Here is a 23,766-nt window from a genome sequence, read left to right on the forward strand (position 1 = left end):
CTCAAGAGCATTCTGAGAAACAGGATATGTCCATGGGACCATGGCCAAAATGGAAAAAACGGCACGAACTTAGCAACAATTGGAGGATATCATGCGTGGATGTTATTAGAATTACTCCAAACGCTAGCGGTTCAAGACATCGCGTTCACTGTCTAGGTAATATTTACGGTAACTTCTCACTAAGAGAGGTTCAAGACCTCATGGACACCTTTGCCTAAATGGTATTTTTCGTACTCTGATTTTTCGTTATTTAACGAGATTTCATTCATGTGGGGGATTGTTGGAGAAAATGAGTTATTTAACAAATGGATTTTTGGTCTTGGTATGGTTTGATCTCATGACCTAAGGGTCTAAGGATACTCACTCATTTTTAAGTGAATGAAATGGAACCTTTAGTCCCACATTGTGGAAAACTATAAAGAGGTTCTCCACTATATAACCATGTGCTCATGAGTATGTTGTAAAACAATGTGGGTGGAGCGGGTGGGGAGAAAAATGCATGTTTCGACCCATGTCCATGCGCGTATACCATGCACCAATGGATAGCAAATTTATACATTGTGATAGAAAATCTGCAATAGGTAGAGCTAAGAATAGCTTGTACAATGGAAAGTCTATACATATGCGTAGAAGACATGATTCTTTGAAATTACTAGTCTCAACAGACGTTATTTCCATAGATTGGACAAGGTCCAAGGAGAATATCGCGGACCCTTTGACGAAGGTTTGTCCAAGGAGATAGTTAGTAAAGCATCAAACAGGATGGGGCTTAGGCTCAAATAATTAAACTTGTCATGAAGGATACTCAACCTTGTTGACTGGAGATCCCAAGATCAAGGTTTCAAATGAGACAACTAATTTGTGGTGGGTAAAGGTAAACACTATCAGAGAATTTCATTCTCTGTCCCTTCCTTATGGTGTTGATGTGATAGTGTGACTGCATGTGGAGGATGACTTTTAATTAAGTCTTATTGAGTTATATAGTTTCAATTTAAGATTGAAGTGGGGTGTAGCAGTAAACACTCTTGATGGAACTCACCTATCTGAATGATTAAGTGGGTTGCTTACTATGAGAATGGAGCCGATTCTCTAGAGCATTCTGAGAAACAGGATATGTACAGGGCCAAAATGGAAAAAAACGGCACAAACTTAGCAACACTTGGAGGATATCATGCGTGGATGTTATTAGAATTACTCCAAACTCTAGCGGTTCAAGACATCGCGTTCAGTGTCTAGGTAGTAGTTACGGTAACTTCTCACTAAGAGAGGTTCAAGACCTCATGGACACCTTTTCCTAAATGGTATTTTCCGTACTCTGATTTTTCGTTATTTACCGAGATTTCATTCATGTGGGGGATTGTTGGAGAAAATGAGTTATTTAAAAAATGGATTTTTTGTCTTGGTGTGGTTTGATCTCATGACCTAAGGGTCTAAGGATACTCACTCATTTTTAAGTGAATGAAATGGAACCTTTAATCCCACATTGTAGAAAACTAAAGAGGTTATCCACTATATAACCATGTGCTCATGAATATGTTGTAAAAAAATGTGGGTGGAGCGGGTGGGGCGAAAAATACATGTTTCGACCCATGCCCATGCACGTATACCATGCACCAAGTTCCTCTTCTACTCGTATTTATTTTTGGCGAATTTTTCTTTAGGAAATAAATTCCAAAAATATTTTATTAAGAGTTTTATTTGTGGGAAATTCCTTTTACGAGTTTTACATGTTTTTGAAGAAAACCAAAACCTAACTTGATTTGCAAGCATCTGATCCTATAAATATGACTCGAAATTCTGTTTTCAAAACACATAAGCAGCGACTATCTCTAGGTCTACTTTTCTTCTTCTTGTTGTTTTTTGTGCGGCGTTTTACTTTCATCCCTGTTGCTGAGTTCAAGAGTGGGTAACTTGCGTTGTGCTAACTCAAGTTATATCGGGAAGTCTTATCCTGGACACATCTTCGCACGTTGGGGTTTAGCATTACTTCAGAGTATACCCGCGAACTAATGTGTTAACGACAGCTTGTTGAACCTGTGATTCTTCCCTCATCAATTTGTTCGTGGTAGATTTTTTTTATACGGTTCTTTATATTTATTGTTTGATACATCTGACGTTTCTTCTATTGTTGCAAGACTCCAACAATCTTAACACATTAGCATTCCTTGTAACAATGGGAAAGAACGACGTTGAAAGACCACAGAAGTTTAACGGAAAGGATTTCAAGAGATGGAAATCCAAGATGCTATTTTATCTAAGCCATCATGAACTGGATTATGTACTTGTTCCACATGATGAATTGATGAATGTTGAAGGTTTAACTGAGGAGGCGATCGAGTATAACAAGAGGTGTAATTTTCTTGCGAAAAATCATATCATGAATGGTTTGGAAGATGCGATGTATGATTTTTACAATGCTAAATAAAATTCCAATGCTTATGATTTGTGGACCGCGTTAGAAGCAAAGTATCAAGCAGAGACTGCAGGAAGCAAAGAAAATTCTGGTGGCGAAGTTTATGGACTTCAAGATGACGAATGATAAGCCTGTTGTTGATTAATTCCTCGAATTTCAACAGATCATTAATGAGATTATTGCTGAAGGTATGGTCATTGATGAGACGTTTCAATTATCTGCGGTAATTGAGAAGTTACCATCTTCTTGGTCTGAGTACAAGAAAATGCTAAGACATGAAACTGGCGAGATCAACATGGTTGAATTAGGAAAGAAAATTCAATTTGGAGAGATGTTGTGCACCAAGGACAAGAATGTGTCTTCTACAAGGGATATGAGTAACAAAGCTCATATGACTGAACACAGATCTTCCAAAGATGGAAAGGTGAGAGTAACAATCGTAACTCTAAGCGTGGTCCTCCCAAGAAAGGTATGTTTCGAAAACCAGAGTCTAGCATTACTAAAATTAAGGGTGCTTGTTATGCGTGTGGAGTTACTGTCCATATGGAAGTTCACTGTAGACATCGTAAGGACAAGAAGGATAATGCTAACTTGGTTGAAAAGAACAAGGACGAGTTTTCTGCTGTAGTGTCTGAAGTTAATTTGGTGACCAATGTGATGGACTGGTGGGTAGACTCTGGAGCTACCAAGCATGTTTGTGGGAACAAAGACTTGTTCACCTCCTACCAGAGGGTAGGGGAAGGCGAGAAACTCTATATGGGTAACTCATCTGCATCAGAGGTTGCAGGAAAAGGAAAGGTCGGTCTGAAGCTCACATCTGGAAAGACTCTCACATTGAATGAAGTTCTTCATGTTCCAGACATCTGCAAAAATCTTGTTTCTTGTTCTGTTTTAGATGATAAGTATTTTAAAGTTTCAATTGAGTCTGGAAAACTTATAGTAACTATGGGAAATGATTATGTGGGTAAGGGTTATAAGACTGGGGGTCTTTATAAACTTAATGTAACCTGTCCTGAAGTGAAATTGAATGATTATTCTGCTTATATGTGTGTGTCATCGAATGTTTGGCATGGTAGACTTGGTCATGTAAATTACAAATCAATGCATAAACTGGCTAGCGTAGGATGCATGCCCAAATTCACTTTAGATAAAAGTCATAAGTGTGAGATTTGTGTAGAATCTAAGCATGCTAAGAAATCATTTAGTAAGAATGTCCATAGAAACACTAAACCCTTAGAGTTAATCCATTCAGACCTAGTTGACATGAAGTCAGTTCAAACTAGAGGTGGTAAGAAATGGTTTGTTACTTTTATAGATGATTGTACGAGGTACTGTTATGTTTATTTGCTTAGAGGGAAGGACGATGCCTTAGAAGCCTTTAAGATATATAAACGTGAAGTTGAAAACCAATTGAATGCTACCATTAAAACTTTTAGGTATGACCGTGGTGGTGAATATGAAATTCCTATTGGAAATTTCTGTGAAGAACATGGCATAATACATGAAACTACAACCCCTTATTCACCTCAATTCAATGGTGTAGCTGAACGTAAGAACCGTACCCTTAAGGATATGATGAATGCCATGTTGATTAGTTCAGGATTACGTTCTAACTTGTGGGGGGAGGCTATCCTCTCAGCCAATTACATCCTGAACAGAGTACTCTTTAAAGGATCAGATAAAACTCCATATGAGTTATGGAAAGGTAGACAACCATCTTATGATTACTTCAAAGTGTGGGGGTGCTTGGCAAAGGTGGCCATCCCTCCTCCTAAGACAACTAAGATAGGACCCAAAACCGTTGATTGTGTTTTTATAGGGTATCCTGAGCATTCTAGTGCTCATAGGTTTATGGTTGTGAGTTCTGAAATTTCTGACATAGGGTTGAATACTATCATGGAGTCTAGGGATGCTGAGTTCTTTGAGAATGTAATTCCTATGAAACGTGATTCTCGAAAGAGATGTTTAGATGATCCCCTAGAATTTCCGTCAACCAGTCAGTCATAACCTTTAGAGGAAGATGAAGCAGAAATAGAACATAGAAGAGGTAAAAGGTTTAAAACAAAGAAAACCTATCCTGGTTGCATTACATACCTAGCCGAGTCTGACCCTCAGACTTACAAAGAAGCCATGACTTGTCCTGAAACTTCGTGGTGGAAAGAAGCTTCAATTAGTGAAATGGATTCCATTCGAGAAAACGATACTTTTGAACTTGTAGATTTACCTCCAGGGTCTAAGGCCATAGTTTGTAAATGGATTTTCAAGAGAAAACGTAATATAAATGGAACTATTGAAAAATACAAGGCTAGGTTGGTAGAGAAAGGCTATAAACAGATAGAAGGTATAGATTTCTTTGATACATATTCAACAGTGAGTAGAATTAGCTCAATTAGGATGTTAATTTCTATAACTTATGTGCATAACCTAGAGATACATCAGATGGATGTAAAGACAGCGTTTTTGAATGGTGATTTAGATGAAGAAATCTATATGGAACAACCCGAAGGCTTTGTAGTTAAAGGTTGTGAAAAGAAAGTTTGTAAACTGAAGAAATCTTTGTATGGATTGAAACAAGCACCTAAACAGTGGCATGAGAAATTTGATCATGTGATGATTTCTAGTGGTTTTAAAATTAATGAATCTGATAAGTGTGTTTATACTAAACTTGTCAAGGATGCCTGTGTGATTGTATGCTTGTATGTTGATGATATGCTTATACTAGGTACAAACACGGATGTTATTAATACCACTAAGAAACTGTTGAATAAGAACTTTGACATGAAAGACTTAGGCCCCGCTGATGTCATATTAGGGACGAAGATTAGAAAAACTTCTAATGGCTATAGTCTGAGTCAGTCTCATTATGTTGAATCCATACTAAAAAATATAATCAGTTTGACTGTATACCTGTTTGCACTCCATATGATTCTTCTTGCAAACTCATGAAGAATAAGAGTGTAGGTGTTAACCAACTTGAATACTCGAGAGTCATAGGAAGTCTGATGTATTTGATGAATTTTACGAGACCGGACATTTCTTATGCTGTGAGTAGGTTAAGCAGGTATACTTGTAATCCAGGGCAGAAACATTGGGATGCACTTATTAGAGTGCTAAAGTACTTGAATTATACAGTGACCTTTTGTTTGAATTACGAAGGGTATCCGGCCGTCCTTGAGGGATTTTGCAATGAAAACTGGATAGAAGACTCATACGAGTCTAAGTATACGAGTGGATATGTATTCACTCTAGCAGGTGCGTCTGTATCTTGGAAGAGTTCCCAACATACATGTATATCTCGCTCAACTATGGAGTCGGAGTTTATTGCGTTAGATAAAGCAGGAGAGGAGTCCGAATGGCTAAGAAACTTTTTATAAGATATGCCTCTCTGGCATAGGCCTATGCCATCTATATCTATACATTGTGATACCAAATCTGCAATAGGTAGAGCAAAGAAGAGCTTCTACAATGGAAAGTTTATACATATGCGTAGAAGACATGATTCTTTGAAATTACTAATCTCAACAGGCGTTATTTCCATAGATTGGACAAGGTCCAAGGAGAATATCGCGGACCCTTTGACGAAAGGTTTGTCCAAGGAGATAGTTAGTAAAGCATCGAAGAGGATGGGGCTTAGGCTCAAATAATTAAACTTGCCATGAAGGATACTCAACCTTGTTGACTGGATATCCCAAGGTCAAGGTTTCGAATGAGACAACTAATTTGTGGTGGGTAAAGGTAAACACTATCAGAGAATTTCATTCTTTGTCCCTTCCTTATGGTGTTGATGTGATAGTGTGACTGCACGTGGAGGATGAATTTTAATTAAGTCTTAATGAGTTCTATAGTTTCAGTTTAAGATGAAGTGGGGTGTAGAGGTAAACACTCTTGATGGAACTCACATATCTGAATGATTAAGTGGGTCGCTTGCTTTGAGAATGGAGACGATTCTCTAGAGCATTCTGTGAAACAAGATATGTCCAGGGCCAAAATGGACAAAACGGCACGAACTTAGCAACACTTTGAGGATATCATGCGTGGATGTTATTAGAATTACTCCAAACGCTAGCGGTTCAAGACATCGCGTTCACTGTCTAGGTAGTAGTTACGGTAACTTCTCACCAAGAGAGGTTCAAGACCTCATGGACACCTTTGCCTAAATGGTATTTTCCGTACTCTGATTTTTCGTTATTTACCGAGATTTCATTCATGTGGGGGATTGTTAGATAAAATGAGTTATTTAACAAATGGATTTTTGGTCTTGGTGTGGAACCTTTAGTCCCACATTGTGGAAAACTAAAGAGGTTCTCCACTATATAACCATGTGCTCATGAATATGTTGTAAAACAATGTGGGTGGAGCGGGTGGGGCGAAAAATACATGTTTCGACCCATGCCCATGCGCGTATACCATGCACCAAGTTCCTCTTCTAATCGTATTTATTTTTGGCGAATTTTTCTTTAGGAAATAAATTCCAAAAATATTTTCTTAAGAGTTTTATTTGTGGGAAATTCCTTTTACGAGTTTTACTTGTTTTTGAAGAAAACCAAAAACTAACTTGATTTGCAAGTATCTCATCCTATAAATATGACTCGAAATTCTGTTTTCAAAACACATAAGCAGCGACTATCTCTAGGTCTACTTTTCTTCTTCTTCTTGTTTTTTGTGCGGTGTTTTACTTCCATCCCTGTTGTTGAGTTCAAGAGTGGGTAACTTGCGTGGTGCTAACTCAAGTTATATCGGGCAGTCTTATCCTGGACACATCTTCGCACGTTGGGGTTTAGCATTACTTCAGAGTATACCCGCGAACTAATGTGTTAAGGACAGCTTGTTAAACCTGTGATTCTGCCCTCATCAATTTGTTCGTGGTAGAGTTGTTTGATACGGTTCTTTATATTTATTGTTTGATACATCTGACGTTTCTGCTATTGTTGCAAGAATCCAACAGTTTTACATAGTGGAAGACAGCTAATAAAGCTCCTATTTTTGAATCTGACGTGCGATGTTCTCGCACCCTTATGTTGTATCTTCTCGCACGTGCTCTTGAACTTCGCACAGATTTCACACTTTACTCGTGACTTCATGACGTCATTGGTTCCTTCATCTGGGATATGCTACATGTGAAAGTCGTCTGCTCCTTTGTAATACCACTGCTTCGCATGATTATTTGGTGTGCGATATTTTACCCCTACAAATTTGGTTTCTTTTGCTAAAATCTGGGGCATGACGTGGCGGTTTTTCGTTGCATCATAGACCTCGAAATACCTCCACTACTATTGAAATTTAGACTTGATATGGGTAAAAATCAACTTGAGCCAATTTGAGTTTGATTATCTTTATCTATAATTGTTGGCTACTGGCTAGCACTACACCAAATCCAGGATTTTGTCACAGAACATATCTGTTACTTATTTCATTTGTAACACTTACAGACCGTTGGTAAAACGCTGTTATAAATAATTGTTGCAATATGTTGAACGCTTTTTTCTGTGACATTATTAATTAAAGTCACATCTTGTAGACGTTACAAATTAAACAGTAACGACTGAACTAATTTTACGGTTGCGACACGTGACTTACTGCAACAACTAATACAACGGTTTTAATTGTTACTTAATAATTACAACAATTATGTTGTAGACACGTGTCCCTTATTGTCACATATACAACAGATATAAGTGTGAATAATTAGTTTGCAACGATTGGACGTAGGACACGTGTTACATTTGGTCACGGTTATAGTAACACATATACGAGTTACTAAGTTTACCCACAATTACTTAAAGGACACGTGTCTTTGTTGTCACGATTACTGTAACGTTAAAACTGTTACTTTAAGTTGTAACAAAACAGTGATGCTGACAGGTGTTTCTTTTTGTAACAATTTCAAAAATAACTGTGACAATTTTTAATATAACAAATAAAAAAATATGGATAGCCCGGGTCACTATGGTGGACCTGGGCTTCCAGTTTAAAGGCCTGCAATACAATTAAATGGGCTTCCAGTAATACAATTAAAACTGACACACAGACCTGCACTTTCTTCTTTTTCATATACACTCCGATTCTCAATCTACAAATCATCCACATTATACTGTGATCCATGTATTCATTACAGAAACCCAAGTACAAAAATTTAACCGTAAATAATCTAAAGCCATCAACACTGTGAGCTGCGAACAAATAAAACCAAGCTTAACTTCTCAATAATACCGTATGATGAGCTTAGACAAAGTTACCAGTTCATGTAATTCCGGCGTTTGGAAATTCAATACGCAAGACCTGTCCAACAATAAAAATGAACACGTCAATGACAGAAGTTCCAAGTTTCATTGATCAAGAGAGGAGTAAAGATAAAAACAGGTTAAAGAAAAAACTAAAATTGTTTATTGATTTCTCTTCATAAACTCCAAACTACAACTTAGTTATTTTTAAATCAAAACATAGACTGTAGTGGGCATTCCACGTCACATGACTACTACTTCCTATAGTGTAAGTAAACAGACTCAACATGAATACCTACAGTTCAGCACGTCCTATACAGGTTACTTAACGAGGACAATGATGATATATGACCAGCTGCGGCCTTCCATGAAGCTGCAGTCGGTAAAGGTTTATCAGGTGTACCATGTAACACTTGAGGAACTGTCGAACTGGGTGACAGGAACATGGATAAGAAGAAAAATAAGCAGCTGGGTATTTGCAGTAACATGGGTCAAAAGGAAATTCAGATTGACAGGAGACATGAGTTGGCCGAATTATGACCCCAAAAGAAGCATACCGGGTTTTAAGTCATAATTTCCACAGGATACACCGAGGGAAAAGGAAGCAAGAAAAACACAATAAACAGTATAAAGAATAAATGAAGTTAAAAGAAGCTCAGGTTCGGCTGAAAACACCATATATTGTACTCAGGGGGAATGTTAAACCAGGGCAGAAAAGTGATCCTCTAATTGGCTTTGCTACTTCCACAGGCCTTCGTGATGCTGGCTTAACACCACCTATACTAGGAAAAAACATGGCTGCTCAAATGCGCAAGTGATTCTACTAGCATGGCCCCTCAGAAAAAGCCTAAGGTTTGATTCTAATTTTTGTTATAATTTAGTGAGATAACTCAAAAGAATGTATACGTACCCTGCAGATATCAGTAAATTATTTAAATATATATTTGTTGCCCATGCATCATCATGTTCATATCCAAATTCAGTCACTAGAAGAGATCTATCCACCTGGACAGTTGACTTCGAGGAACGCCCATGAATGAGTAGTATGGAGTTTATTAATCCTACTTTTAAAAGCAAAAGTAAAGGATTAGTAGCTAAAATTAGTCTGCTTTAGGTATATATAAATTGAGTACAAATGGAGCTTACCCCGCATTCCAGTTTGAGGATCAGCGACAGGATTTGGTAGAAGCCCAGCTGCGTTGTTGGAGTTTTCACCCATACTCATCTACAACAAATGAGAAAAATAAACAAGAAGTTTAACTTACACTAACCAGGTATTATAAGATTATGCAGCTACCCATATCATAAATACTTCTAAAGAAAAAAATTGTCACGACACTCTTTTACCGATAGGACTTGCATCAGTATACTCCATGGCAAACCTGACTGTTTCATTCACGAGGTTCGTCTCCTTGACAGAACCTTCACCTTGCCCTGTATCAGTTTGCACATTGACATTTCAATAGAAAACATAAGTGTTATACAAAATAACAAACATCACATAAGCAAAGCCATATTCATGCTAAAAACTACTGCATTTCACTTATAACTGTTATTAGTAATTCATTCTTACATGCTCAGAACCCAAAACATATGCAAAGCTTTTTTCTCTCCTAGTGATATAAGAAACAAACCCAAATTTTTAGACAACAGATCAAACCCCTAATTTGAGATAGCCGAATATCAACATAATAATTCTAAAACCCTAATTTGAAATAACAGAACAAACTTAATTAAAAAGTTGGAAACGAAAAGTTAAATCAACATCACGTCTTCTTAGATCTTCCATCAGTCTCCTCATTCATCCCCCCTTTTGTCCATATTTGTCCATATTTGGAATACACAGAGCAAAAAATTCATATTTGTCCACACATGAGTGACTCACTGACAAATCTGACATCAATCAAAGACAACCTAATATTCAATTCATTAGTTTGCTATAAAATGATCAATAAAGCTAACCTGGAATGGAAACTGAGGCCATGGTTCAGATACAAAGATTAGAAGTTCAATAAAGAAGAAAGAATTATAGAGAACCCGGAGATAAACCTAGACAGTAGTTCAATTGAAATCTGCAATCCCAACGAAGCCATTTAAAATCGACTGCAATTAGACCTGAAATAGCTACTACCAAGTTAAAAAAGATCATTCAACAATAGGGAATTACGAGTTACTAATAACAAAATTAGGGAACTAGGGTTTCTCCGTAAACAAAAGACCATTCAAAATTAAGGAAGTAAACCATTCAAAATTAGGGAACTAGGGTTCCTGTGCATAAGTGAGCTTACCAAATTCATATATGTATTAGGGATAAAAGAATTATACCTTTATCCAAACTGTTAGATTGAAGCAGTTGATTTTGATTTCCTGTTTTGCCTCAATTGAACTTCTGAATCATCACTTCAAACCCTAACTATCAATTTTATTTTCAATCACCATCATCTATTCTTAGAACCCTAAATTTCCTCCTATGATCCCACTTCTTTCTCCAATTTTAGCTCAACATATCGATTTATAATGCTCAAATCACCAAACCCAATCTCTAATTTCTTCTTGTTTATCACTAAATTGAAACTTCAATAAAATTCAAAACCCTAACTTTTCAAATTAAACTCCCCATCTCTACGTCTTCTCGAAGCCTGTTTCCTCTATCAGCATCACCTACACGAACTAATTCCTAATCTCGATTATAAGGGTGAGGAATTGGAAGAAAAAACAAAAGAAAAAGTAAAGCTTCGGTGGTGGAAGTCTGGAAGATGAGGAATCGAGGCTGTGTTCAATCGAACGAAGAGATAGTTGAGATGATATGAAATAACTATCAGTCTCTTCAATTTCCTGTGTTCAATCGAACGAAAATGAAGGTGGGGGCGTTATAAGTTAGGGTTTTTTCAGCGCGGAAGGGAAAAGTTGGAGGCGTTTAGAGAGAAAGAGATGAGCGGAAGGGAAGAGAAGTGTGAGAGAAAATTTTCGTTTTTTATATAAATAAATATGGACGTTGATTAGATAGTCATACGGATTCTTGAAAATCTTTGGACGGTAATGATTTGATTTAAGACATTCATACGGATCAAACAAATGTGTTTTCTTTGTGCTTTCTCTTTGTGTTTTTGTGCTTTCTCTTTGTGCTTTCGGATTGAATTTCAACTAGTCACATAGGTCATGAAGTAATTTTGACTAGTTATACAGATCATGAAGTACCTTTAGTTCATAATGGTAGACTCAGTTTGGTAGGATACCTCATCGAAATCGATAAATATGAAGCTCATTGTCGATTTGAACTTCAAATATGGTATAACGACATACAAATTATGAACCAAGAAGCTCCGGGTGGGTTTTGACTTCACAATTATCAGGATACATCCTCAAAATCGACAAATATGAAGTTCGGTGTTGATTCAAACTTCAAATATGGTATAATGACATACAAACTATGAACCAAGAAGTTCCGGGATGGTTCTAACTACAAACTTAGCAGGATACATTATTTAAATCAATAAATATGAAGCACAATGGCGATTCGAACATCAAATTGGATATAATGACTTACAAACTATGAACCAAAAAGCTCTGAGAGGGTTCTGACTTCAAACATAGCATGATACATCATCAAAATCGATAAATATGAAGCTCGATGTCGATTCGAACTTCAAATTCAGTATAATGGCAAACAATCTATGAATCATGAAGCTCCGAGAGGGTTTTGACTTCAAACTTAGCATGATACGTCTTCAAAATCGCTAAATATGAAGCTCGATATCGATTGAACTTAAAATGCAGTATAATGTGATACAATCTATGAACCACGAAGCTCTAAGAGGGTTTTAACTTCAAACTTAGCATGATACATCATCAAAATCGATGAATATGAAGCTCAGTGTCGATTCGAACTTCAAATCGGTCTAACGACTTACAAACAGAGTTCGACTTACAAACTGAATATGAATATGAACAGATTGAGTTCGATTTCAAGAGATTTCGATGATTTCAAAGAGAATAAAATGGGAAGGAGAAGAAAAAGGTATCAGGAAAAATAAAAAGTGAGAGGGTGAGACTTGAGAGGCGAAGGAAAAATAGAAAGAGATTAGGTTTGAGTAATTTTCTCTCTCTTCTAAGCTTATGTATGAAAACCTAATAGTTTTCTCGACTAACTAATCAACGAGATAAAGGGACACAATATCTTGTTTGTGTTTTCCCCACATATACTTTAGCTCGATTTTAGTGTGATAGAGATGTACTATCAGTACATATGATCCCAATTTAATTGGTCCACAAATATTTGATGGTCAGCTTCTTGCAATGTGTCAAAAATAAATTTATCCGGTTCCCATGGTTTAATAATATAGGTGGTGCAGTTTATTATGTTATACCTTGGTTTCTATTTAGTTAGTCCGGAAAATATTAGTAGAGTTAGACCTTAGTTTCTATTTAGCTTTCTATTTAGCTATTTCCGATAAGGGCAGTCTCTTTGCAGTGAAGTTGTGCTGCATTTTTCTGAACTTGCCTACAATCTTAGTTTAAGCCTGCAAACTGTTGTAAGGTAGTGCAGTACTCAGTTTTATGAACTGATGTACATGTTGTAGACTGTGAGATTTTAGGCTATGAAGCTTGTAGTGAGAAACTCAGTCTCGGACTTGCTGTGAGTTTTATGAACTGATGTACATGCTGTAGACTGTGAGTTTTAGACAAATTTTGCTCCCACTTCCCGCTTTAACCCATTCACAGTAAAACACAACCTCAGTAAATTGACCATAGTCCAACTCAAATATTTGATTAACAACCCCACACCACTTGGTCAATACATTTTTGGGATTTTTATCGCCTTTCTTGCTCCTAAATGTGGTGTTTTCTGTCATGCAAACACCACTGTCTTGACTAACAACTATTTCTTCATGATACTTGGGAGAGAAAACAAACCCATTCACATGGTACATAATAAACTCTTTCGCATCAACAGGACCTCTTACATATCGCCACAACAATGTATCCATTTTATTTTCTTTTATCAGCTACGCAATAAAATAAAATACCACTACCATTAATAGCAAACCAACATACATTTTTCAAACACTGTCAGTATAAACTAGACATTTTGCAAACAACTGGCATGAGAGCGCAGGAGTCGACACAAGTACTAAATGTTTCAGACCCGCTACACAGCTGGTCATATGAATATTACATTGTCCTCAATGTAATTGAGTCGTAGAAATCAAGGTGGGAAATTATAAATTGCAAAAATAATAAACAAATAAAAATAAAATATAGAGAAAAGGGAACAAATCTGATGGGTTGACTCCCACGAAGCAAAATGTATTGTTTCCCTGCTTTCAATAACACATAATCTCAAACAAAATGAGGTTGATACCCCAAAGTAAGCTGCCAATCATATATATAGAGTCTTAAAAGTTGGGGATAAACCCAACCAATCTGGTTGCCAGTTCAACCCTATGAAATGAAGTTGTAAAATATCAGAATTTTCAAACTCAGTTTTCCAGATTACTAGAGATAGACCCGAGGTTCTCATTCTGGTGAACTGAAGTTGTGAAATATCAGAATTTACAAACTCAATTTGCCAGATTACTAGAGATTGACCCGAGGTTCTCATTCTGGTAAACTGAAGTTGTGAAATATCATAATTTACAAACTCAATTTGCCAGAGTACTAAAGACTGACCCGAGATTCTCATTCCGGTGAACTGAAGTCGTGAAATATCAGAATTTACGAACTCAGTTTGCCAGATTACTAGAGATTGACCCGAGGTTCTCATTCCGGTGAACTGAAGTTGTGAAATACCAGAATTTACAAACTCAGTTTGCCAGATTACTCGAGATAGAGTCGTGGTTTTCTTTCCGGTATACTGAAGTTGTGAAATATCAGAATTTACAAACTCAGTTTGCCAGATTACTCGAGATAGAGTCGTGGTTCTTATTCCGTTGAACTGAAGTTGTGAAATATCAGAATTTACAAACTCAGTTTGCCAGATTACTAGAGATTGACTTGAGGGTCTCATTCCGGTGAACTGAAGTTGTGAAATATCATAATTTACAAACTCAGTTTGCCAGATTACTAGAAATTGACCTGAGGTTCTCATTCCGATGAACTGAAGTTGTGAAATATCACAATTTACAAACTCAGTTTGCCAAATTACTCGAGATAGAGCCATGGTTCTCATTCCGGTTAACTGAAGTTGTGAAATGTCAGAATTTACAAACTCAGTTTGCAGATTACTATATGAAACGATAAAATTACCCTTGCCGAAATAAATGTAGCAAGTATTGTGGAGACTGTGAAAATAACCGGACCACCGTTACTTGAACAAGTGCAGCGAATTCAAGAGATCGTGAAAATGACCAGACTACCCATATCGGAAATAATCTAAGTAAATATTATAGACTGTGAAAGTGACCATTTTTCCCTTACCGGAAAATGACCATTTTACCCTTACGACCGCAAGGGTAAAATGGTCATTTTCACATCTCCGTAATATTTACCGCACTTATTTCCAATAAGCGTAATATGGTCATTTTCACAATCTGTAATATTTACTTTACTTATTTATGATAAGGATAGTCTAGTCATTTTCACGGTCTCCATAATATTTATTGCACTAATTTCTATCAAGGGTAATATGTTCATTTTCACAGTTTGTAATATTTAGTTTACTTATTTTCGATAAGGGTAGTCTGGTCATTTTCACAGTCTCCATAACATTTATTGCACTTATTTTCACTAAGGTAAAATGGTCATTTTCACATACTACAATATTTACTTTACTTATTTTTCATAAGGGAAGTTCAGCCATTTTTATAGTCTCCATGATATTTGTTGCGATAATTTCTAGTAAGGGTAATATGGTCATTTTCACAGTCTCAAATATTAACTTTACTTATTTTTAATAAGGGTAGTCTGGTCATTTTCACAGTACTGCACTAATTTCTAGTCTGATTATTGATGAAGTAAGAGACTTTAACATTGCACTACAAGAAAAACAGTTTATTGCAGCACCACATGTTTGAGTGTATGTGGCAAAATGACTGTATTGCTAAACTTTCATCCCAATGTGACAAAAACGTCTTTCTAGCCACATGAAAATAACTAGCGAGGCAAAATACTGGGTTTTTTCCGCAACAAGTTTAGATGTGTGGCAAAAGAATGGTATATTGCCGCATGACACAATCTAGGTGTGGAAAAATCCAACATATCTAAACAAAAAGTCAATATTTTTTTTTTGATGTGATTAATTTTTTGGGAAGGAAACAAGCTCTCGAGATTACTCATGATTCTTTTTGGGCTTGCGCTCTAAATTCTTTCTTTTATTCAACTTTCTTAAGGTTTGAAATTAGTCAAAAACAATTTAATCTTTAAAATGATTTTATAATTTTAAGGAGTAATTTAATTGAGATGAGATTTATAATTAGGAGTTGTGATTATATAATTGTTTTTCTTTTGTTTCTCTAGATTGATAATGGGCTAACCTTTAGGTTTTTCTCCTTCGTTTTCATTTCATAAACTAGACTTTAGTCTGATAGACTCGTTGATTTTACGAACCCGAGGGGCAACTGCTAATCAAGGTTGGATTTTTTCCGGGACAAGGTACTGATCTTCCAAAATTAAAATCTATTGGGTATTTTTTAGAATGATATTTGATTATGAAAATTACTATCTTCCTTGAACATTGATTTTGCAGGAGCAGAGAACAAGATCAGAACGAGTTGATTTTGCAGGAGCAGTGAACAAGATCGGAACGAAGTTTAGTTTCTTTTCTCTTGAAAATTATCATGTAGTCTCATCCTATGATATATCATGTATTGATTTTCTTTTTTGATCAAAAGATATACCATGTATATGTACTAAATTTGTATATGAAATAAAATAAATCAACAAATTGAGAATTTTGTCCTCGTTATTTTATTCAGTAGAAAATCAAAATTAATAACAAGATCAAATTAATTACTATTGTTATCATGAACAAAAAAAATGGTAATAAATATTTTTGACCCATTAATGTGGTAACGGATTTTTTGAATTAAAATAAAATTGAAAAGAAAAAAATATTAATAGAAAACCTTTTTGCCTCATGTTTTAGCCTCACCAACTGGTGCGGCAAAAAACACAGCTATTGTCGTAGTACATCTTAGGTGTGGCAATAACTTCTTGTCACACAGTTTCTTGCCACAAGGTGTGGCAAAAGAAAATTGTGTGGCGAAAGGCTATTGCAACACAAAGTACAGATTCATGCCACAGAAAAGACATGTTGCAATACACTAACTTTCTTGTAGCGTTGGGGTCAGGTGGGACTAAGTGGTTTGGTGTGGCAGATCCCAAATCTGGGATTCATTTGTCACACCAAGGATCAATAAATTGACCATCCCCTACAATCCAGGAGATGAAAGGTTTGATCAATTTCTTAATAGCATGCATACACTTCCAGGTGTAAGAACATTTATTAGTGTACTTGCACTACAAAAAAACTTATCAAAGGCTACCAAAAATTTTCAACAACAGAAAATTTTAGTTGCCTTAACACTTTAAGCCACTAAGAAAGGCAACTGGGTGTGCCTATTGGTTTAAGCCACTAAACGGTAAACAACTACAGTTTGGAAAACCCATTAACAATACATTTTGGCCGACTAAACAAATTCATTAGTGGCTTGAGACATTCATCCACTTCGAGAAAACCAACGGCCAGATATTAGTTATCTAATGCTATATTCATCCACTAAAGTAACGCAACTACCAAAAAGTATAGTTGATTAAATCTTTGGAAACTAACCATGCCAACTACAGTACGCATATACATTGAGCTACTTTCAGGAACCAACTTAAGCATCTTAGTAGCTTAACTTAAGAGGAGTAATCAAGGGTTTAGTTCGATTTAGTTTATGAATTTGATCGAGTTAAAGGGAAGACAAATCTAAACTAAAAAATTTATTTCTCTCCCTTTCCTCTTTGAAGCTCATTCATCTCTATAATCCCAGGTAACAATGATTCTTCGTTGTGGAATTATTGCCCAAGGTAAAAATGATTCCTCGGGTTTCAAGTACATACTCATCTAACCTGACTTTTCTTTGTCTGTTTTTCATATTGATCATTTTTCTTCGAGCTTAACTGAAATCGATGTGCAGTTATTACCTTTCCATATTTTTGTTTTCCAAGAATTGGGTTTGTACAAATTTATGTGCATTTGAAATTCAGCGGTTGAGGTGAAAAGCACGTGCACTTGGCCTTAATAAACAAAATATGCTGTAATTTCACACTGAAGTGGTAAAAATTTGCTTAAAGAGAAGAAAAATATCCATACTGCACAGAGTCTGGGCACACTTTCAGTTTCCATACAACCAAAACAATTAAATTCCTCGTAACCAAAAATAAAAAATTAACTACTGTATACGTGTGAACAATGTTCATAAACGGCCCCTTCCGCAAACGTAGGCTATTAAAATCCCATATCTCCAAGTTCAAAGTCATCGTCTTCATCGATGGTTTAAACTGAGTCTCTATAAGCTTCCTCCTCATCTTGTGCTTGGATGGCTGCTATTAATTCTTCATGGCTGATGGTTTTGGGTTGAACATCAGTCCTTCCCCAAACCAAAGTATACTGCAGGCACGAAAATAAAGTATATTGCAGGCACAAATACAATTGTAACCTTACTTTTTGGTGCCCTGGTCAATTGTAACAACAAACCTTATGACCCACAAAAGAAAAATAAATGAGTCAGAAACCATTGAAATGCAGATATTGTAATTAGAAAAATTCAAACACAGGCATACACGATAGTGCAACCTGTGATACTTATTTGTTTCTAATTTCTCCAAGAAAACCTTCTCGTTTTCTAGCTCCAATAAAATTGCCTGATTGTCAATACTTCCTCTATTGCACTTCCACCTGAATCACATTGAAGATAGAAACAACAATAAAGTCCCTGACTATTTCTTATAAAATAAGTGCAACCAATACAACGAACCGAACTTTATTGTTCACAAACAATATTTGAAGTTACAATGAATTGTATGTAAATTGGAAGACAAAGTAAGCAAACAAATTTGTTGTATGCAGATTAGAACGAGTAGCACTAGCTAGATAGGGAGAAAATGTGACCCATCCTAATTAGGTGTCTGCAAAAATACCATAAGCAGATATCTAAGTTCTAATAAGCTGGAAACCAGGGACAACAGCAAGAGGTATTTATTCAAGGGTGAAGTACACAACTAGGGTGAGACTTATGGCTTGAGACACCAAGTGTACATCAAGAAAACCTTAAGCATCTAAAATTCTAAACATACCTTAGGCTTGAGCTCCAAGGCTAAGGTACTTCACCATTTCACTGAATTCCAATAACAAGTATCTAGCATAACTCCTAAACAAAAACAACACCTAAATGTAAAAATCTGGGATGAGCCCTGTATCCAGTTACACACACTAATTTCTTCATGAAGACAAAAGCTTGATTTTGCAGAAAACCCTTGTTCCAGTTACAGCTCTCATACCAACAGTAACGAATCCTAATGTTTGAGTTACTCCTGTCTAGTGGACACTAAACAAAGCCATATCATGGTCGGTAATCTTCTTTCTGAAAACAGCAAATTAGTCAATCGAAAGTTGTGCTCCTTATGCTATTAGGGAGCTGAGAATATATTTTAAAACTGAATAGCAATAAGTTTGAGCACTAGCATACTCCCAGTCCCATAACTATTCAATCTTGAAAGTTAACTTCCATTTTCCACGAACTACCAGATCGACCTCTGTTAAGATATTTACTAATTTGTGATTTATTTTGATCTAGAAATATCTAAAATAATCAAAGACTGGTCAAGACCAAGTCTGTACGGCAAGAAAAATTCTAGAATGGTATAGGCAATTATCAATTGTATACGAGTAAAATCAGGTGAAAGAAAAATCTAGAAATGTAAGAATAGGCTAGATTAAGATAGACTAGCCAGTGACCTAGGATATGCTAGAGTGGTCGGTGAATAACTTCTGGAGAATTCTTTCTCTGGAATGTTATCTTTGGTCGGTCCAGTCGATGGAATCATTTGGGATCAATCCAAAAACTCAAGAGGGTTGAGAGCGACCAAGAGAGAGAGCTAGTTTTAGTAAGAGCCAAAGTGCCTTTATAAACAGAGTGAGCTAAACTGCTACACTAAATTCCCTGTAACATTTCTCATTTTCTAATTAATCGAAGCCTCACTTTTCAATTAAACAACCTCTCTTTCCTACACCAATTTCATAAACCCATCACACATCCGCATTGTGCCAACAACCTCATATTGAACAGATTGTTCATCCTTTAGATAACTGTCAAACCTAAGACAATGGGATCTAACAAAATACCAAAGGAACACCCAGAAAAAAAAAAACTTCAACATAGAAGTACTATAACCCCAAATACCTAATGCACGTATCAATCAGATTAGTAGTTATCAAATCAGCAAATTACCGGTATAGTCCATAATTTCTGAATTCTGTATATTGAACCTCTAAATATTCTGGTCGGAAATCAATAGTCAGGTTCAAATTATGAACCAAACAGGCAAACCCCCACATTAATTAGCTAAATAATGACTCAAGATAGCGATTATTACCTCATAAAATTCTCCATTTCATCTTCATACCCTCTTCCAAACAACCTCGATAAGAATCCAGACCCCATCATCTGAAACATAAACATAAATCGAGTTCATCAATATCGAATTAACCAAATATGGGGAAAAACTCTTAGAGTAGTTTGGTCAAACAGGTTATAAGCGACTGTAAATTACATGAAAATCAGAAAGCCTTAATTGTGCTTCTTGATCCACATTTTCCCCTGAATCAATTCCACACTGTAGTATAGCTACAACACCAAGTAAACACAAGAAATAGTAACCAATTAAAAAGACATACTTATTGACCAAAGCAGTAAGGAAATGAAGGTGAAAAAGAAAAAAGTAATTACAAATTTACGGTGTGATGAAACGAGATAATGATTTATCCTTGGATTTCCTACCTTCTAGAGTGCAGTGGACGATGGTGTGACTGATAAGAATCATTTGATAGTGGTGATGAGTGAGTAACTGGGAGATAGCATGAGAAAGATAAGTAAAATCAGACGGAAGAGGAGAAGCAAGGCGGCGAGAGATTTGGTTTTCTGAAAGAGAAAAAAACGGAATAAGTTTTAGGGTTTTCTAGTTTTGAGTTTTAAAGCAAGTGAGAAATTGGGTTTCAAAATTTTTTAGGCGCCAACATTCCCGCATTTTCCCCCCCGGAATATTTTGCCTCCATCAGACAAGGTGGCAATCCGATTGGTATGGGCGGGTGATTTTCCATTGGCCAGATTAAAATCATACCGATCGATTAATATCGGCGAGTGGTAGATTTGCATTATGAGTATATATGAGAGATGCCGACCGATTTCAGGTAAAATGACGAATTACAAGTAAAATAAGTAAAGTTGACAAAAAAATGGTTTGATTTGGGTTAGGTAAAGCTATATTGGACAATATTTGACAGTGAAATTGACTAAAGTAGATAGACATTTGGGCAACATAATAGATGACTGGAGATGGAATTGACTAAAGTCTATAGACATTTGGGTAAAATAATAGATAATTAGAGAAATTGAGTAAAGTCAACCGATATTGAGTAAGATTTACGGATATAACAAGCGAAATTAAGTGAACCCGATGGAAATTCGGTCTGAATTGATAAGCAATAATATAAACCCCACGGAGTCGAGGAGAAATCTATTGATATCGAATAATATTGGATAACTGGAGACCGCTTTAAACATTCTACTGCTTATTCATGGTCGAATTCCAGGGGGAGTAAATTTGGCGAGGGTCAAACAATTTAGGTAGGTGTGACTAATTAGTTAGTACTTAATTCTTATTAGTTCATGTAAATATTTTATAATCGGATGAGATGGAATTAGTTAGTACTTAACTCCGGTAAGTAAATCCGGCGAGCAGGGTCTGATAATTTAGGAAGATGTGACTAATTAGTTAGTACGTAACTCTTATTAGTTCATGTAAAACATTTATAATCCGATGAGATGGAATGAGATCAAGAAGTCCAAAACCCAGAGTGCGGTGTGAATTTTTGTGAATCCTTGAGTATTCAAATTTAACGAAGTTCGAATATTGAATTAAATGAATTTTTGTTAATTTTTGAGCATCTGATGATATAGAATCAGATCTAAGAAAAAAATCAGAGTCAGGTAAATTTACGTGGATCTTTGAGATTTGAATGAGGTGGTATGACATACCGATTTCCTATTTTATTTGCACAATATGCATCTCATGGACAAAAATCCCTACAAACTATAACCAATTTCCATGTGACTATAATTTGTTGATGTGGGCGATCAAAAACGGTAATTGTAACCTGAAATCTCATAAAGGATTTTTGAATTTACTCGGTGACTCAAAATCGACCAATGTAACATACCACAACTTTTATTTGCCGCGTAAACCAAAATAAACTTTTATTGGTGACCAAAAACCATACCGCAACTTAAAATCAAAATCCCAAACCCAAAATTTCTAAGTGACTAACTCCTTTTATCAAAAAATTGGGTAAGATACACAAATTATGATTAGTGGCCTAGAATAGGTTTATGAGTTTTAAAATAGGCTTCTAATCACCCAAACTCTATCAACGGCCAATATTTGTTTATTGTGATGGGTTAGAAATTCTGTTTATGACCTAAACTCTCATGCGATATTTTGAAATTTGCTTGGTGACTCAAAACCGACCACTTTGATCAAAATCGAGTTGTCTACACAATACCAGATTATTATTAACAACATGTGTCTCTGGACAAAAATCTCCTGATAACCTGAAATCAATTACTTCATGAATCAAAAATTGTTATCACGATTGATCAAAAGGCATACTCGTGACCTAAAATCTCATAAAGTATTTTTGAATATACTATCATTATTATAGTCGACCACTTTAACCAAAAGTTGAGTTACCCGGATGAAATCAGATTATTACAAACACAGTTAGCGTATTTAGACCGAAAACTCCTGGTATTGCAAAATCAGTTGCCTCTTAAGCCCAACTTTACTTCTATGATAAAACAAAAATTATACTCGAGACCTGAAATTTCAAAATGGATTTTTGAATTTGCTTGGTGGATCAAATTCGACCGCCTTAACCAAAAGTTGAGATACCTGGGCAAAACTAGATTACGATCACCACGTATAATATGCATTTTTAAAATAAAATCTCTCGATAATCCAGAACCAGTTGCCTCGTATTTGTATTATTATTATTATGAGAGATCAAAAGAATACTCGTGACCTAAAATCTCACAAGGAATTTTTGAATTTACTTGGTGACTCAAAATCGACCACTTTAACCAAAAATCGAGTTACCTTATTATCAGAAAAATATGCAATTCTAGAAATCCCATAACCCGGAGCAAATTATCTTGTAAAATAATTTTTTTTATTATGATGGATCAAATCCATATTCGTGTTCTAAAATCTTATAATCGACCACCAAAGGTCAAGCTATCTACGCAAAATCAAATTATTATCACTATAATATGCATCTTTGGACCAAAATCTCTCGATATTGTTAACCAAAAAGTTGTAATTGCAAAGGATCAAAATCCATACTGGTGACCTAATTAAATTTCATAAGGAATTTTTAAATTTTATTTCTTATCCAAAAAATCAAGAAAAAAGAATTTTATTTCTTATGACTTCCACTAATATAATTTTTCTTCTTCTTATTGTTTAGATACATGGCAAATTTTATGAACAATTTCTTTTTTTTTTGGTCAAAGGATCAACCACGTACTCCTCCGGTGTTTGGATGTTTACATGGTCCCAATATGACACATGTAAAATTAAATAAGAGAAGATCTAAGTTATCCCAATATAAACGTGCCAATCTTAGAGTTGTTAAATCATCAAAGTCGTATCCATTACGTACAACGAAATATTGTACCAAGCCCTAACTGTGCACCTTCCACCTTTCCCTCGGCGGCTCGGCCTCCATCATCACTACAAACATAATCTTTATCCTCGATTCACCATCTCTCCCACCACATGACAAGCACTGTTTCAAACAAAATTGCAAAAAAATAAAAAAAACTACTCCTCAATAATTCCAAGAGAACCAATATCTTAATTTTTCAATTC

The 23,766-nt window shown here is 35.8% G+C and overlaps 2 long non-coding RNA genes across 6 annotated transcripts; both read right to left on the reverse strand.

Moving 5' to 3' along the window:
• Positions 1-8,331: 8,331 nt before the first annotated feature.
• Positions 8,332-9,634, reverse strand: LOC113300579. Its single transcript, XR_003335835.1, has 2 exons — positions 9,545-9,634; positions 8,332-8,692 (listed from the first exon to the last, which is right to left on the reverse strand). It is a non-coding gene; the product is annotated as an uncharacterized LOC113300579 (long non-coding RNA).
• A 14-nt stretch (positions 9,635-9,648) lies between these two features.
• LOC113300580 lies at positions 9,649-11,013 on the reverse strand. Of its 5 annotated transcripts, none has more exons than XR_003335838.1 (5): positions 10,960-11,013; positions 10,684-10,749; positions 9,982-10,068; positions 9,781-9,859; positions 9,649-9,698 (listed from the first exon to the last, which is right to left on the reverse strand). It is a non-coding gene; the product is annotated as an uncharacterized LOC113300580 (long non-coding RNA). The 5 variants fall into 5 exon arrangements; XR_003335839.1 differs by having other exon boundaries at positions 10,684-10,758; positions 10,960-10,988; XR_003335837.1 differs by lacking the exon at positions 10,960-11,013 and adding an exon at positions 10,923-10,958.
• Between the last annotated feature and the right edge of the window lie 12,753 nt (positions 11,014-23,766).

The sequence above is a fragment of the Papaver somniferum genome, chromosome 7 (assembly GCF_003573695.1).
Source record: "Papaver somniferum cultivar HN1 chromosome 7, ASM357369v1, whole genome shotgun sequence".
Taxonomy (NCBI): domain Eukaryota; kingdom Viridiplantae; phylum Streptophyta; class Magnoliopsida; order Ranunculales; family Papaveraceae; genus Papaver; species Papaver somniferum.